Below are 6,249 nucleotides of genomic sequence, written 5' to 3' on the forward strand. Positions count from 1 at the left end.
ACATAGTATGATGGCTCCACATACAGCCCTGTACATAGTATGATGACTCCACATACAGTCCTGTACATAGTATGATGGCTCCACATACAGCCCTGTACATAGTATGATGACTCCACATACAGTCCTGTACATAGTATGATGGCTCCACATACAGTCCTGTACATAGTATGATGGCTCCACATACAGTCCTGTACATAGTATGATGGCTCCACATACAGTCCTGTACATAGTATGATGGCTCCACATACAGTCCTGTACATAGTATGATGGCTCCACATACAGCCCTGTACATAGTATGATGACTCCACATACAGCCCTGTACATAGTATGATGGCTCCACATACAGCCCTGTACATAGTATGATGGCTCCACATACAGCCCTGTACATAGTATGATGGCTCCACATACAGCCCTGTACATAGTATGATGGCTCCACATACAGCCCTGTACATAGTATGATGGCTCCACATACAGTCCTGTACATAGTATGATGGCTCCACATACAGTCCTGTACATAGTATGATGGCTCCACATACAGTCCTGCACATAGTATGATGGCTCCACATACAGCCCTGTACATAGTATGATGGCTCCACATACAACCCTGTACATAGTATGATGGCTCCACATACAGCCCTGTACATAGTATGATGGCTCCACATACAGTCCTGTACATAGTATGATGGTTCCACATACAGTCCTGTACATAGTATGATGGCTCCACATACAGTCCTGTACATAGTATGATGGCTCCACATACAGCCCTGTACATAGTATGATGGCTCCACATACAGCCCTGTACATAGTATGATGGCTCCACATACAGTCCTGTACATAGTATGATGGCTCCACATACAGTCCTGTACATAGTATGATGGCTCCACATACAGTCCTGTACATAGTATGATGGCTCCACATACAGTCCTGCACATAGTATAATTGCTCCACATACAGCCCTGTACATAGTATGATGACTCCACATACAGCCCTGTACATAGTATGATGACTTCACATACAGTCCTGTACATAGTATGATGGCTCCACATACAGCCCTGTACATAGTATGATGACTCCACATACAGCCCTGTACATAGTATGATGACTCCACATACAGCCCTGTACATAGTATGATGACTTCACATACAGTCCTGTACATAGTATGATGACTCCACATACAGCCCTGTACATAGTATGATGACTTCACATACAGTCCTGTACATAGTATGATGGCTCCACATACAGCCCTGTACATAGTATGATGACTTCACATACAGTCCTATACATAGTATGATTGCTCCACATACAGCCCTGTACATAGTATGATGGCTCCACATACAGTCCTGTACATAGTATGATGGCTCCACATACAGTACTGTACATAGTATGATGGCCCCACATACAGCCCTGTACATAGTATGATGGCTCCACATACAGCCCTGTACATAGTATGATGGCTCCACATACAGCCCTGTACATAGTATGATGGCTCCACATACAGCCCTGTACATAGTATGATGGCTCCACATACAGCCCTGTACATAGTATGATGACTCCACATACAGCCCTGTACATAGTATGATGACTCCACATACAGTCCTGTACATAGTATGATGGCTCCACATACAGTCCTGTACATAGTATGATGGCCCCACATACAGTCCTGCACATAGTATGATGGCTCCACATACAGCCCTGTACATAGTATGATGGCTCCACATACAGCCCTGTACATAGTATGATGGCTCCACATACAGCCCTGTACATAGTATGATGACTCCACATACAGCCGTGTACATAGTATGATGGCTCCACATACAGCCCTGTACATAGTATGATGGCTCCACATACAGCCCTGTACATAGTATGATGGCTCCACATACAGCCCTGTACATAGTATGATGGCTCCACATACAGCCCTGTACATAGTATGATGACTCCACATACAGCCCTGTACATAGTATGATGACTCCACATACAGCCCTGTACATAGTATGATGACTCCACATACAGTCCTGTACATAGTATGATGACTCCACATACAGTCCTGCACATAGTATGATGGCTCCACATACAGCCCTGTACATAGTATGATGGCTCCACATACAGCCCTGTACATAGTATGATGGCTCCACATACAGCCCTGTACATAGTATGATGGCTCCACATACAGCCCTGTACATAGTATGATGGCTCCACATACAGCCCTGTACATAGTATGATGACTCCACATACAGCCCTGTACATAGTATGATGACTCCACATACAGTCCTGTACATAGTATGATGACTCCACATACAGTCCTGTACATAGTATGTTGACTCCACATACAGTCCTGTACATAGTATGATGACTCCACATACAGTCCTGTACATAGTATGATGACTCCACATACAGCCCTGTACATAGTATGATGGCTCCACATACAGTCCTGTACATAGTATGATGACTCCACATACAGACCTGTACATAGTATGATGGCTCCACATACAGTCCTGTACATAGTATGATGGCTCCACATATAGTCCTGTACATAGTATGATGGCTCCACATACAGTCCTGTACATAGTATGATGACTCCACATACAGCCCTGTACATAGTATGATGGCTCCACATACAGCCCTGTACATAGTATGATGACTCCACATACAGTCCTGTACATAGTATGATGACTCCACATACAGCCCTGTACATAGTGTGATGGCTCCACATACAGCCCTGTACATGGTATGATAGCTCCACATACAGCCCTGTACATAGTATGATGGCTCCACATACAGCCCTGTACATAGTATGATGACTCCACATACAGTCCTGTACATAGTATGATGACTCCACATACAGTCCTGTACATAGTATGATGACTCCACATACAGCCCTGTACATAGTATGATGACTCCACATACAGCCCTGTACATAGTATGATGGCTCCACATACAGTCCTGTACATAGTATGATGGCTCCACATACAGCCCTGTACATAGTATGATGACTCCACATACAGTCCTGTACATAGTATGATGACTCCACATACAGTCCTGTACATAGTATGATGGCTCCACATACAGCCCTGTACATAGTATGATGACTCCACATACAGTCCTGTACATAGTATGATGACTCCACATACAGCCCTGTACATAGTGTGATGGCTCCACATACAGCCCTGTACATAGTATGATGACTCCACATACAGTCCTGTACATAGTATGATGACTCCACATACAGCCCTGTACATAGTGTGATGGCTCCACATACAGCCCTGTACATGGTATGATAGCTCCACATACAGCCCTGTACATAGTATGATAGCTCCACATACAGTCCTGTACATAGTATGATGGCTCCACATACAGCCCTGTACATAGTATGATGACTCCACATACAGTCCTGTACATAGTATGATGACTCCACATACAGTCCTGTACATAGTATGATGACTCCACATACAGCCCTGTACATAGTATGATGACTCCACATACAGCCCTGTACATAGTATGATGGCTCCACATACAGTCCTGTACATAGTATGATGGCTCCACATACAGCCCTGTACATAGTATGATGACTCCACATACAGCCCTGTACATAGTATGATGACTCCACATACAGCCCTGTACATAGTATGATGACTCCACATACAGCCCTGTACATTGTATGATGACTCCACATACAGCCCTGTACATAGTATGATGACTCCACATACAGCCCTGTACATAGTATGATGGCTCCACATACAGCCTGTACATAGTATGATGGCTCCACATACAGCCCTGTACATAGTATGATTGCTCCACATACAGCCCTGCACATAGTATGATGGCTCCACATACAGTCCTGTACATAGTATGATGGCTCCACATACAGTCCTGTACATAGTATGATGGCTCCACATACAGCCCTGTACATAGTATGATTGCTCCACATACAGCCCTGCACATAGTATGATGGCTCCACATACAGTCCTGTACATAGTATGATGGCTCCACATACAGTCCTGTACATAGTATGATGGCTCCACATACAGCCCTGTACATAGTATGATGGCTCCACATACAGCCCTGTACATAGTATGATGACTCCACATACAACCCTGTACATAGTATGATGGCTCCACATACAGCCCTGTACATAGTATGATGGCTCCACATACAGTCCTGTACATAGTATGATGGCTCCACATACAGCCCTGTATATAGTATGATGGCTCCACATACAGCCCTGTACATAGTATGATGGTTCCACATACAGCCCTGTATATAGTATGATGGCTCCACATACAGCCCTGTATATAGTATGATGTCTCCACATACAGTCCTGTACATAGTATGATGGTTCCACATACAGCCCTGCACATAGTATGATGGCTCCACATACAGCCCTGTACATAGTATGATAGCTCCACATACAGTCCTGTACATAGTATGATGGCTCCACATACAGCCCTGTACATAGTATGATGACTCCACATACAGTCCTGTACATAGTATGATGACTCCACATACAGTCCTGTACATAGTATGATGACTCCACATACAGCCCTGTACATAGTATGATGACTCCACATACAGCCCTGTACATAGTATGATGGCTCCACATACAGTCCTGTACATAGTATGATGGCTCCACATACAGCCCTGTACATAGTATGATGACTCCACATACAGCCCTGTACATAGTATGATGACTCCACATACAGCCCTGTACATTGTATGATGACTCCACATACAGCCCTGTACATAGTATGATGACTCCACATACAGCCCTGTACATAGTATGATGGCTCCACATACAGCCTGTACATAGTATGATGGCTCCACATACAGCCCTGTACATAGTATGATTGCTCCACATACAGCCCTGCACATAGTATGATGGCTCCACATACAGTCCTGTACATAGTATGATGGCTCCACATACAGTCCTGTACATAGTATGATGGCTCCACATACAGCCCTGTACATAGTATGATTGCTCCACATACAGCCCTGCACATAGTATGATGGCTCCACATACAGCCCTGTACATAGTATGATGGCTCCACATACAGTCCTGTACATAGTATGATGGCTCCACATACAGCCCTGTACATAGTATGATGGCTCCACATACAGCCCTGTACATAGTATGATGACTCCACATACAACCCTGTACATAGTATGATGGCTCCACATACAGCCCTGTACATAGTATGATGGCTCCACATACAGTCCTGTACATAGTATGATGGCTCCACATACAGCCCTGTATATAGTATGATGGCTCCACATACAGCCCTGTACATAGTATGATGGTTCCACATACAGCCCTGTATATAGTATGATGGCTCCACATACAGCCCTGTATATAGTATGATGTCTCCACATACAGTCCTGTACATAGTATGATGGTTCCACATACAGCCCTGCACATAGTATGATGGCTCCACATACAGCCCTGTACATAGTATGATGACTCCACATACAGTCCTGTACATAGTATGATGGCTCCACATACAGCCCTGTACATAGTATGATGGCTCCACATACAGCCCTGTACATAGTATGATGGCCCCACATACAGCCCTGCACATAGTATGATGACTCCACATACAGCCCTGTACATAGTATGATGGCTCCACATACAGTCCTGTACATAGTATGATGACTCCACATACAGCCCTGTACATAGTATGATGGCTCCACATACAGCCCTGTACATAGTATGATGACTCCACATACAGTCCTGTACATAGTATGATGACTCCACATACAGTCCTGTACATAGTATGATGGCTCCACATACAGCCCTGTACATAGTATGATGGCTCCACATACAGCCCTGTACATAGTATGATGACTCCACATACAGCCCTGTACATAGTATGATGGCTCCACATACAGCCCTGTACATAGTATGATGACTCCACATACAGTCCTGTACATAGTATGATGACTCCACATACAGTCCTGTACATAGTATGATGGCTCCACATACAGCCCTGTACATAGTATGATGACTCCACATACAGTCCTGTACATAGTATGATGGCTCCACATACAGCCCTGTACATAGTATGATGACTCCACATACAGTCCTGTACATAGTATGATGGCTCCACATACAGTCCTGTACATAGTATGATGGCTCCACATACAGTCCTGTACATAGTATGATGGCTCCACATACAGTCCTGTACATAGTATGATGGCTCCACATACAGTCCTGTACATAGTATGATGGCTCCACATACAGCCCTGTACATAGTATGA

This window comes from Phyllobates terribilis, unplaced genomic scaffold (assembly GCF_046119375.1).
Source record: "Phyllobates terribilis strain yellow unplaced genomic scaffold, ASM4611937v1 Scaffold_809__1_contigs__length_643957, whole genome shotgun sequence".
NCBI lineage: Eukaryota > Metazoa > Chordata > Amphibia > Anura > Dendrobatidae > Phyllobates > Phyllobates terribilis.